The sequence below is a fragment of the Panthera onca genome, chromosome C1, assembly GCF_046562875.1.
Source record: "Panthera onca isolate mPanOnc1 chromosome C1, mPanOnc1 haplotype 2, whole genome shotgun sequence".
NCBI classification, from domain to species: domain Eukaryota; kingdom Metazoa; phylum Chordata; class Mammalia; order Carnivora; family Felidae; genus Panthera; species Panthera onca.
The window spans coordinates 142,907,795-142,920,979 of NC_138346.1; the positions used below are offsets into that span (position 1 = coordinate 142,907,795).

The 13,185-nt window shown below is 37.8% G+C and overlaps 1 protein-coding gene across 13 annotated transcripts in view; it reads left to right on the forward strand.

Moving 5' to 3' along the window:
* Positions 1–13,185, forward strand: part of EVI5 (ecotropic viral integration site 5) — a 248,899-nt gene that overhangs the window by 9,359 nt on the left and 226,355 nt on the right. For 2 of the 13 annotated variants that reach the window (XM_078451656.2, XM_078451660.2), the window contains exon 2: positions 12,287–12,373. The exons of the other annotated variants lie outside the window; for them this stretch is intronic. The gene's annotated coding sequence lies outside the window, so the exon portion shown is untranslated. The remainder of the gene's footprint in view (positions 1–12,286; positions 12,374–13,185) is intronic. 13 annotated transcript variants of the gene reach the window in all.

Genomic DNA, 13,185 nt, shown 5'->3' on the forward strand with positions numbered 1-13,185 from the left:
ATGTGGGGTGAAGATAAGGGAGGGGCCAAATGACCCCGATGTATCTGTCCTAGGCTTTTGGATATTGGTGTGGCAGTAATTAAATTTTTTTTTTTTTTTTCAACGTTTTTTATTTTATTTTTGGGACAGAGAGAGACAGAGCATGAACGGGGGAGGGTCAGAGAGAGAGGGAGACACAGAATCGGAAACAGGCTCCAGGCTCCGAGCCATCAGCCCAGAGCCTGACGCGGGGCTCGAACTCACAGACCGCGAGATCGTGGCCTGGCTGAAGTCGGACGCTTAACCGACTGCGCCACCCAGGCGATTGTGTGGCAGTAATTAGAGGGAGCTGAAGAATAGATTTTGGAGAGAAAAGTACAGCCTTTTTGGAGGTTATTTACATGTTTCTATATCTGTCTGTTAAATATATATATATATTTATTTATATATTTAAAATGTATATAATGTATTTTTTATATATTATATAGGTTGAAATACCACATTTCTTTTGTTGTTTATTTATTTTTTATTTTAAGTAATCTTTACACCCACTGTGGGGCTCAGACTCATAACCTTGAGATCAAGAGCTGCATGCTCTGCTGAATGAGCCAGCCAGGTGCCCTGAAATTTCATATTTCTTGATCCAGTAGTTGTACTTTATGGAATAACTCCTAGAGAACTACACAAATGTTTAGAGGTATTTTTGGCACCTGGTATAAAATAAAAAATTGAAAACAACCCAAGTAGGGGTACTTGGGTGGCTCAGTTGGTTAAGCATACAACTCTTGGTCTGGGCTTAGGTCATGATCTTGCCATTTGTGAGTTCACGCCCCTCCTTGGGCTCCGTGCTGACAGTGTGGACCCTGCTTGGGATTCTCTCTCTGTCTCTCGCTCACAAAAATAAATAAACTTAAGGAAAAAAAAAAAAAAAGAAAACAACCCAAGTAGCTATCAGTAAAGGATTGCTAACTAAAATGTGGTACATTCTTATGATAGCATGATATACAGTTAAGGTAATATGGTGTGTGTATATACTGTATTTCCTATTGCTACTGTAATAAATTAACAGACTTAGCTTAAAAAAAAAAATTAAGTCTCTTACAGTTATGGGGGCCAGAGGTCTGATTCACAGGGCTAAAGTCAAGATATTGGCAGGGCTGTTCCCAAGGGTAGAATCTGTTTTCTTGCCTTTTCCAGCTGTTAGAGTTGCATTACTTATATTTGCATTGCATTCTGTGGATGTTTCTTTCTTTCTTTCTTTCTTTCTTTCTTTCTTTCTTTCTCTCTTACTTTCTTTCTTTCTTTCACATCCAAGTTAGTTAGCTTATAGCGCAACAATGATTTCAGGGGTAGATTCCTTAATGCCCCTTACCCATTTAGCCCATCCCCCCTCACACAACCCCTCCAGTAACCCTCTCTTTGTTCCCCATATTTAAGAGTCTCTTATGTTTTGGCCTCTCTCTGTTTTTATATTATTTTTGCACCTTCTTCCATCTTCTAAGCCAGCTGTTTAACATCTTCAGATGGGCTCAACCCAGCTAATCTGGATAACCTCCTCATCACAAAATCCTTAACTTAATCTGCCGAGCTTCTTTTGTCGTTTAGAGTAACATTCAGGGGCGCCTGGGTGGCTCAGTTGGTTGAGCTTCCGACTTTGGCTCAGGTCATGATCTTGTGGTCTGTGGGTTTGAGCCCCGGGTTGGGCTCTGTGCTGACGGCTCAGAGCCTGGAGCCTGCTTCAGACATGTGTCTCCCTCTCTCTCTTCCTCTCCCCTGTTCATGCTCTGTCTCTCTGTCAAAAATAAATAAACATTTTAAAAAATATTAAAAGGGGTGCCTGGGTGGCTCAGTTAGTTAAGCGTCCGACTTCTGCTCAGGTCATGATCTGGCTTGTGGTTCATGAGTTCCAGCCTCACTTCAGGCTCTGTGCTGACAGCTCAGAGCCTGGAGCCTGCTTCAGATTCTGTGTCTAACTCTCTCTCTGCCCCTCTCCTACTCACGGTCTGTCTCTCAATAATAAATAAATGTATAAAAAATAATAAAGTAATATTCATAGGGGTGCCTGGGTGGCTCAGTTGGTTAAGCATCCCACTTTGGCTCAGGTCATTATCTCAGGTTGGTGGGTTCAAACCCTGCATGGGGCTCTGTGCTGACAGCTCAGAGCCTGGAGCCTGCTGAAGATTCTGTGTCTCCCTCTCTCTCTGCCCCTCCCCTACTCGTGCTCTGTTTCTCTCTGTCTCAAAAATAAATAAACAAAAAAAAATTTTTTTAAAGTGACATTCATATGGTTTGGGTATTATGATGAGGAGCTCTTTAGGAGGTTGTTAATCAAGTTACTAATAATGCTAACAAGGACAGGAGATCAAGGTACATTAAAAAAATTCTCAAAGAAATATATATAGTATGTTCTAACTTTTGTTAAGTTAAAAATATACATATATACTCCTATGTTAGTATATGTATAGAAAAGAATTTTTTTTTTTTTTTTTTTTTTTTTTTAAAGCAAGCATGAGCAGGGGAGAGGGAAAGAGGCAGTGGAGAGACAGAGAATCTTAAGTAGGCTCCATGTTCAACATGGAACTCAATCCCATTACCCTGGGATCATGACCTGAGCTGAAATTGAGAGTTGGATGCGCAACTAAGCCACCCAGGTGCCCCTAGAAAAGAGATCTTGATGGAGATAGACCATATTGCTAACAGAGGCTATCTTTGAGAGTAGGATTACAGAGTATTTAAACTTTCCATTTTTTTCTATGATATTTCAATTCGTAATTAACATGTATTTTCTAATCAGAAAAATCACAATAAGTAAAAGGATAGAGTATAATACTTGGTCATATATTGCAGAGAGATCAATAAACAGGCTTTTGGTGAGCGACCTTGGTAAGTGTGGTTTCAGAAAAATGGTAGGGCAAAAGCCAGATTGTAGTGAGAAAGTGGAGGGTGAGGAAGGGAAGAATGAAAAGGTAAACATCTTTCCAGTTGCTTAGCTATGAGAGGTGGCAGGATGCTGTGAGACCAGGGCTTTTCAGAGGGATAAATAAAATTCAGTGAGATTTTTAAATATGGCAGAGCAGCATGTTTGAAAGTTGAAAGCAGAAACTGGGAGGAAGAGAGAGATAACTTGAGTTCCAGGACAATTCGGAGTATGAGGCCTGAGGTCTTCTGACTTGATTAGACAGAAGACCCACTTCCCTGTGGCGGATAAGACCGAGAGTGGTGTGGATATGCCTACTAGTTTATAATATTTTAGTTTTCTTCAATATTATCAGATTAAGAAAACATCTCTTGCAATCATAAATGCTTCTTTGACATCTTCTGAGAGTCTGAGGTTATTGTGTAACTATGTAAATTTAGTCTTGGTAATGTATGTACCCACATTGTCTTGATTTGTCCCCCAAACTTCTGATTGTTTCTGTAGCCTAGCATATAAATTTCAGGGAATAAGACCTTAGTTTTCTAGGTGCAACATTTTGGGGATTTTTTTATTTTATTGAAACTAATTATTGCATAAGAAAATCTTCATATAAGATTGTATCAATTTTCTTTTGACTCTAGAATGTTACACAGGAAAGCATTGGAGATAACATTCACTTCAACCTTTTTTCAAGTTCCTGACAAGGAAAAAGAGCTTAAATAACTTTTGAGGAGGCCACGTGTATCTTGTTGATAGAACATGGTACTTTTACCTTGCTGAGATGCTGAGGACCTTCTTAAAAATTATTATCCCAGGGGCGCCTGGGTGGCTCAGTCGGTTAAGCGGCCCACTTCGGCTCAGGTCACGATCTCGCGGTCCGTGAGTTCGAGCCCCGCGTCGGGCTCTGTGCTGACAGCTCAGAGCCTGGAGCCTGTTTCAGATTCTGTGTCTCTCTCTCTCTCTGACCCTCCCCCATTCATGCTCTGTCTCTCTCTGTCTCAAAAATAAATAAACGTTAAAAAAAAAAAATTATTATCCCATTGACATTTGGTATATTTGTGCCAGGATTTCCTGATTTTTCATATGTATCCTTCTATCCAGTTTTGATTAACATACATTTCCTTCTCATAATTTGATCACTTTTTAAAAAAATTATTTTTTAATGTTTATTTATTTTTGAGAGAGCGTGAGCAGAAAGAGAGGGAGACACAGAATCCCAAGCAGGCTCCAGGCTCTGAGCTGTTAGCCCAGACCCCAGCATGGGGCTTGAACTCACAAACTGAGATCATGACCTGAGCTGAAGTCGGACACTCAACTGACTGAACCACCCAAGTGCCTTTTCTTTCCTTTCCTTTCCTTTCCTTTCCTCTCCTTTCCTTTCCTTTCCTCTTCTCTCTTTTCTCTTTTCTCTTTTCTTTTTTTTCTTTTATTTAAGTGTATTCATTTATTTTGACAGAGAGGGAGAGCATGAGCAGTGTAGGGACGGCAGAGAGAAAGAGAGAAAGAGAAAGAGAAAGAGAGAGAATCCTAAGCAGGCTCTGTGCCATTAGCTTGGAGCCAGACACAGGGCTTGAATTCACAGAATGTGATATCATGACCTGAGCCAAAACCAAGAATCTGACGTTTAACTGACTGAGCCACCCAGGTGCCCCACTTTTCCTCTGTTAGTATCATTGCAATTAAATTAATGAACACAACTAGCATTAAAGTAGAAGTTTTAGGACTTTGGTATGATCTGTGCATTGTTTACCTATTTGGAGAATTATGTTGAAGATTCTAATTGCCATTTTAGGATTTTTCAGAACAGTGGTAATCGTTTTTATTTCATATTGGGTATGGAGTGACAGTGCTTAACACACTTCTTGACCCAGGGCTTGGTATATTGTGTATACTAAATAAAAAATTCATGTAATATGTGATATAGTTTAAGAGAGACTTGTTCTGATCAATGAAACCAGAAGCGGGTTCTTTGAAAGAATTAACAAAATTGATAAACTACTAGCCAGTTTGATCAAAAAGAAAAAGGAAAGGACCCAAATAGATAAAATCCAGAAGGAAAGAGGAGAGATCACAACCAACACAGCAGAAATAAAAGCAATAATAAGAGAATATTATGAGCAATTGTATGCCAATAAAATGGGGAATCTGGAAGAAATGAACAAATTCCTAGAAACATATACACTACCAAAACTGAAACAGGAAGAAATAGAAAATTTGAACAGACCCATAACCAGTAAGGAAATCAAATTAGTAATCAAAAATCTCCCAAAAAATGAGTCCAGGGCCAGATGGCTTTCCAGGGGAATTCTACCAAACATTTAAGGAAGACTTGACATCTATGCCTTTGAAGCTGCTCCAAAAAATAGAAATGGAAGGAAAACTTCCAGACTCTTTCTATGAAGCCAGCATTACCTTGATTCCAAAACCAGACAGAGACCTGACTGAAAAGGAGAACTATAGACCAATTTCCCTGATGAACACGGATGCAAAAATCCTCAACAAGATAGTAGCCAACTGGATCCAACAATACATTAAAAAAATTATTCACCACGTCCAAGTGGGATTTATACCTGGGATGCAGGGCTGGTTCAATATCTGCAAAACAATTAACACGATTCATCATATCAATAAAAGACAGGACAAGAACCATATGATCCTCTAAATAGATACAGAGACAGCATTTGACAAAATACAGCATCCTTTCTTGATAAAAACCCTCAAGAAAGTAGGGATAGAAGGAGCATACCTCGAGATCATAAGAGCCATATATGAATGACCCAATGCCAATATCATCCTCAATGGGGAAAAACTGAGAGCTTTCCCCCTAAGGTCAGGAACAAGACAGGGATGTCCACTCTCGCCACTGTTATTCAACATAGTATTGGAAATCTTAGCCTCTGCAATCAGACAACACAAAGAAATAAAAGGCATCCAAATTGGCCAGGAGGAGGTCAAACTTTCACTCTATGCTGATGACATGATACTTTATATGGAAAACCCTAAAGATTCCACCAAAAGACTGCTAGAACTGATTCATGAATTCAGCAAAGTTGCAGTATATAAAATCAATGCACAGAAATTGGTTGCATTTCCGTACACCAACAATGAAACAACAGAAAGAAAAATCAAGGAATTAATTCCATTTACACTTGCACCAAAAACCATAAAATACCTAGGAATAAATCTAACCAAAGAGGTGAAAAATCTATACACTGAAAACTATAGAAAGCTTATGAAAGACATTGAAGAAGACACAAGAAAATGGAAAAAGATTCCATGCTCCTGGATACGAAGAACAAATATTGTTAAAATGTTGATACTACCCAAAGCAATCTACATATTCAATGCAATCCCTATCAAAATAACACCAGCATTCTTCACAGAGCTAGAACAAATAATCCTAAAATTTGTATGGAATCAGAAGAGTCCCTGAATAGCCAAAGCAATCTTGAAAAAGAAAACCAAAGCAGGAGGCATCACAATCCCGGACTTCAGGCTATACTACAAAGTTGTAATCATCAAGACAGTATGGTACTGGCACAAGAACAGACACTCAGATCAATGGAACAGAACAGAGAACCCAGAAATGGATCCACAAATGTATGGCCAACTAATCTTTGACAAAGCAGGAAAGAATATCTAATGGAATAAAGACAGTCTCTTCAGCAAGTGGTGATGGGAAAACTGGACAGCAACATGCAGAAAAATGAACCTGGACCACTTTCTTACACCATACACAAAAATAAACTCAAAATGGATGAAAGACCTGAATGTAAGACAGGAAGCCCTCAAACTCGAGGAGAAAGTAGGCAAAAACCCTTTGATCTTGGCCGCAGCAACTTCTTACTCAACATGTCGCCAGAAGCAATGGAAACAAAAGCAAAAATGAACTATTGGGGCCTCATCAAAATAAAAAGCTTCTGCACAGCGAAGGAAACAATCAGTAAACTAAAAGGCAGTTGACAAAATGGGAGAAGATATTTGCAAACGACATAAAGATCAGATAAAGGGTTAGTATCCAAAATCTATAAATAACTTATTAAACTCAATACCCAAAAAACAAAGAATCCAGTGAAGAAATGGACAAAAGACATGAATAGACACTTCTTCAAAGAAGACATCCGGTTGGCCAACCGACACATGAAAAAAATACTCAACATCACTCATCATCAGGGAAATACAAAGCAAAACCACAATGAGATACCACCTCACACCTGCCAGAATGGCTAACATGAACAATTCGGCAACAACAGGCTAACATGAACAATTCAGGCAACAACAGATGTTGGCGAGGATGCGGAGACAGAGGATCTCTTTTGCATTGTTGGTGGGAATGCAAGCTGGTGCAGCCACTCCACAGTATGGAGGTTCCTCAAAAGAAAACAAAAAAATAGAACTACCCTACGACCCAGCAATTGCACTACTAGGTATTTATCCAGGGGGTACAGGTGTGCTGTTTTGAAGGGACACATGCACCCCAATGTCTATAGCAACACTATCAACAATAGTCAATGTATGGAAAGAGCCCAAATGTCCATTGATGGATGAATGGATAAAGAAGATGTGGTCTATATCTATATCTGTATATACAATGGAGTATTACTCGGCAATTAAAAAGAATGAAATCTTGCCATTTGCAACTATGTGGATGGAACTGGAGGGTATTATACTAAGTGAAATTAGAGAAAGACAAAAATCATATGACTTCACTCATATGAGGACTTTAAGAGACAAAACACGTGAACATAAGGGAAGGGAAATAAAATAATATAAAAACAGGGAGGGGGACAAAACAGAAGAGACTCATAAATATGGAGAACAAACTGAGGGTTACAGGAGGGGTTGTGGGAGGTGGGGATGGGCTAAATGGGTAAGGGGCACTAAGGAATCTAATCCTGAAATCATTGTTGCACTATATGTTAACTAATTTGGATGTAAATTAAAATAAATAAAATTAAGTAGTAAAAAAATGAATAAATGTTAAAAAAATAATAAAAGTTAAAAAATCAGAAAAAAAAGAGAGACTTGTTCTGAATTTGTGCTTCTTCAGACTTTCTAGATTGAAACATAGGGAAGCCAGTATTTTAGTATATACTCTTGCTGCTGCCAGGAAAAAATTGTGTGTGTGGATATATATATATATATATATATATATTTTTTTTTTAAACAGTTTTGTGTTTGTATCAATGGAAGGTTGAGGTCAGGGAACAGACTTATTAGCTCCTTATCCATGAACTTCACCTCAGCTATAGCTGTTTTATGTGCAGCTCAAAGGATCAAATTTTAGTTAGCTAGTACTCTTAGCCAGTTTTTTCTTCCTTCCTTCCTTCCTTCCTTCCTCCCTCCCTCCCTCCCTCCCTCCCTTAGATAGCATTCTCTCCTCCCAGTTTTTTTTTTTTTTTTTTTTTTTTAGTGTTTATTTTTGAGACAGAGCATGAGCAGGGGAGGGGCAGAGAGCGAGGGAGACATGGAATCTGAAGCAGGCTCCAGGCTCAGCCAGATGTGGGGTTTGAACTCACAAACCTGCGAGATTATGACCTGAGCCGAAGTCAGATGCTTAACCAACTGAGCCACCCAGGTGTCCTCTCTCCTCCCAGTTTTAATATAAAAGTTTTTGTGGGGAAATTACATCAGTCTTGTGGTAATACAATAAAATGTTTTACAGAATTCAATACTTTCCCTTTCTGTAAAGGAAAACAACCTTGTTTTTGTTGAGGATCTAGTAGAATTCTATATTGCAGATAATTTCATTATAAGAATTGATGGCTGGAAAAAAAATGTGGCATTATGTAGTAGAAAAAACAAGCATTTTGCTTTGTCATTTTCCTTGTTATTTAACATTTCTGAGTCTGTTTCCTTATCAGAAGGTATGCATTTTCATATTTACTGTGCAAAGATGGTCATGAGGAATGGAAATAATAAATTTTAACTGCCTGGAGCAGTAGCTGGCATGGGTTTTAATGCTCAATATAAATAGCAGCTGTTATGATTCTGTGACTGATGTTATTAAAGGAAGACTAAAAAACAGAAAGGACACATAGAATTTATATGGAAGGTATTATTTAAGGAAGATGTGTCCGATAGCAAGATTGGTTTGTTTTCTATTCAGGTTTGAATTATCAAAATGACTAAGTGGATTACCAAAACTATCTATAAGATCCTTTTCTCATATTTTAATGTGATAAATGATAATATCTACCTCATAATTGTTTGGTGTATTGTATGTGCTTAGAAATATTGATTACCTTATTCTTTGGATGGTTTAGGTTGGCAGAGTAGCAACAGAGATTCTCGGTTTGTATGTTATCTTTTATAGATTCTTTACTGAAGTGTATAGCATTAAATAAGACTTGAATTTTTTAGAATGAACAAAACATTATTAAAATTTTAAAAATGTTTAGTTTTGAAAGAGAGATGGAACACAAGCATGGGTGGAGCAGAGAGAGAGAGAGAAACACAGAATCCAAAGCAGGCTCTGGGCTCTGAGCTGTCGGAGCCCAATGTGGGGCTTGACCCACAAACCATGAGATCGTGAGCTGAGCCAAGATTGGACGCTTAACCGACTGAGCTCCCAGGTGTCCCTAGAATGAACAAAACTTAATTCAGATCCATAGCTCATAGTGATTTTTGTTATTTGAGCAAGATAGCTTAAAGGGGCACTATTTGTTTCTTTTTGAGAAATAAGTTTAACCTAGCAATTAATATATGAATGTATAGGGGCACCTGAATGGCTCAGTCAGTTAAGCATCTGGCTTTGGCTCAGGTCACGATCTCATGGTTTGTGGGTTTGAGCCATGTGTCAGGCTCTAGGCTGACAGCTCAGAACCTGCTTGGGATTCTCTCTCTCTCTTTTCCTCTGCCCCTCCCCCACTCAAATTCTGTCTTTTTCTCTCAAAAATGAATAAACGTTAAAAACATTAAAAAAATGAATATATAAACCTGAAAAACATTTTAATATTGGGTAGTAGTTGAAATGGTCAGTTAAAATATTTTATTAAATTTTTGAATAAATTTGAACATCTATAGCGCTTAGGTTTTAAATGCTAAATGAAAAAAAAAGGTAAATGAATGCTGATTCCTTAGGGTAATTGCATTCTATAGCTAGTACAGTTTTGGTACTTTTTTTCTAAGTTTATTATTTTGAGAGAGAGAGAGAGAGGGAGGGGCAGAAGAGAGAGGGATAGAGAGAGAGAATCCCAGGCAGGCTCTGTGCTGTCAGTGCAGATCCAGATGGCGGGCTCCATCTCACAAACCATGTGATCATGACCTGAGCCAAAATAAAAGCCATACACTCATCCCACTGAGCCACCCAGGTGTCCCAGTTTTGGATGTCTATTTATTTATTTATTTATTTATTTATTTATTTTTAAATTTTTATTTTTGGGACAGAGAGAGACAGAGCATGAACGGGGGAGGGGCAGAGAGAGAGGGAGACACAGAATCGGAAACAGGCTCCAGGCTCCGAGCCATCAGCCCAGAGCCTGACGCGGGGCTCGAACTCACGGACCGCGAGATCGTGACCTGGCTGAAGTCGGACACTTAACCGACTGCGCCACCCAGGCGCCCCTCTATTTATTTATTTTTAATGTTTGTTTATTTTGAGAGAGGATGTGTGGGTGCCAGGGCTTGGGGGAGGGGAAGAGAGAGTGAGAGAGGGAGAGAGAGAATCCTAACCAGGCACTGAACTATCAGTGCAGACCCCTCACCCCATGTAGTACTCCATCACATGAAATGTGAGATCATGACCTGAGCCCAAATCAAGAGTCAGATGCTTAAGTGACTGAGCCACCCAATCACCCCTTGGATAACTTTATACAAACATTTAAAATGCTAAAACTGAGTTGTACTTCATTCACTTGAAATGTTTCAATCACCTAGCCTGTATATAACAGCAATACTCAGATATTTTGAATGGGTTGGAAAAATATGTGCATGTCTGTGGCTATATGTGTATGGTAACTTTACAGGTAGCTTAAGGTATTTCAGAGCTGTCTCAGTCTAGTAGAATTAAGGGAATTCAGTTAGCTGGAGAGCTGTGCATGTGATACCCTTTAGTAAAGGCCTTTGATAGTGACTATAAATACAGGTTTACAACTTTTAAGCAATAAACTCATATCACTGGAACTTTAAATATAAAACAGCAGCAAACTGACATTTTATATTTAGAAGATTTTTTGAAAAAAACTTAAGTCTGATAAACAGGTTAGTTGGAGTTCAGTGCTTCTGGTAGCCTTGGTAAAATTCCATTTTCCTTTAGAATAGGCATGTATTTGGGATGTGGTGGCCATTGGTTTCTATTTTCTGTTCACTTTCTTTGTTCCTTTTTCTTTAGAAACTATTGCTGTAGTTTATACAGTAGGAAGGTTTCCTTTTGTGCAATAATGTTAAAAGTCAGGAAAATATCAATTGTTCTCCAGATCTGTCATACAGATCTGTTCACAGAAAATATGAAAGTTTATAAAAAAAGGTTTTTGCTGAAATTCTTGAAACTTTTTATACTAGTATTACATGGATTAAAAAAAGATTATGTACAGTCTATAATAGGCTATTTATGAAGGAGGTAGGAATTTTCATGATATGTTGACAATTTCATTTTGAAATATTTCCATCTCAATGTTTCATTTTAGTTAACTTCTTAAATTGGTAATCAGGTTGGTTTTGAGTGCGCCCTGTTCTGTCAAAATCCTCAGGATCATGGTTTTTTTTACTTTTATGTTCTACAGTTAGTTTAAGGTTACCTTCCTATCAGTGATTTATACTTGTCAGGACGTTTTTGTTTTGAGGCCAAATGTTTAGTATCCCAGCTCCATCGTTTATTAGCTAATGGATCTTGGGCATGTTGTTTAACTTCCATAAATGTCAGTAAAACCTATATTAGGGTTGTGAGGGTTTAGTAAGATAATTGATGTAAATCGTGTTGCAGTGCCTGGTACATAGTATACAGTAGATGATGGTGGTGGCAGCAGCAGTAAGTAGTATATCATTGTGTATAAATTGTGCTTTTTTGAAATTTAGCTCTAGAGGTAGGAGGGGTCATAGAGAGATGGAAATATGCTGTATGCCTACAGAAAATAAATTAACTTGGAAATTTATCATGTAGACATTTAAAGGAAGGAGTCTTGTCAGCAGTGTTGCTCTTACTTCCTGTTTTTTTCCCCTTTCGCTGTAATATCTGTTCTATTTTTTGATTCCTGTTGAAGCCAGTGTTCTGTATCTTCCCTTCCTACATCTCTTTTTGACAGTTGTTAGCTTACATAAATGAAAGACATAGTTTGAAATTCTTTGTGGAAATTACAGGGTATATTTTTAAAATCTGTGTCCTATATTTATTAATAATACTCCAAATGTACAATACAATCCTATTTATAATATTTATTTCCATGTTTACAGAGTTGGAACAATACTTTCTTATAACCTGCTTAAGAGATTGAAGATGTATATTACAATTGCACCAGCCTTAAATCCTATTGGAACAAGGTTGAGTATAAATACATATTTTTTTTCTTTTCACACATTCATTCAGTTGTATATCAAGTTTTTCCTGGACTCAGAGTTTCCAGCACTTTGAAGAATAAAGACAAGTATCAATGTGTATAGGTATAAATTAATGATTTTTTATATTTACATTGACATAGACCATTTTGAAATTTGAGCAAACATTTCAGAAGGTACTTCTAAGCTTGATACATTGCTGTTTATTTTGAAAGCAAATAAGAAAAGACCTCTCAGGATCCCATTTGGCATTACAAACACTTACACAAATACCCACTGAAAAAGTATGGTGCTATAAGTTGGTGAGCTCTGGGGTTTGTAATCTTGTATAAACAGAGTTGTAGTTTAAATAGTGATCCCAGAAATAAAATAAATATTCTGTTATTCATCTACCTGCCAGTTTGCTTGTGAATTTATGAATTCCTGTGAAACTTATGGTGAAACTTCAGATGCTTGTAATAACCAGTTTCAGACTAACTGTGTAACTAATTTAAAAAATAAGACGTAGGTAGAAAAGCTTGGATATCTGTAGACTTGTCCATCTATTTATTCTTTAGGCCAACTTTTGAGTATCTTGTTGAGTAGTATATAGTAGGTATGTACTAGGCATTATGGAGGGCAAAGTAGTACCTTCTTTGTGGTCAGAACAGAAGAAAAAAATGCTGTCAGGTTCCAGGTCCTCTCCCTTCTCAGTAGTACTCCTAACCTGTAATCCTGACCTCAGTATTGGTCTCTTAATGGGTTGCTTCAGCATTGTGTTGCTTTCTCCCGTTTATTTCCTTATTGTGTATTATTTC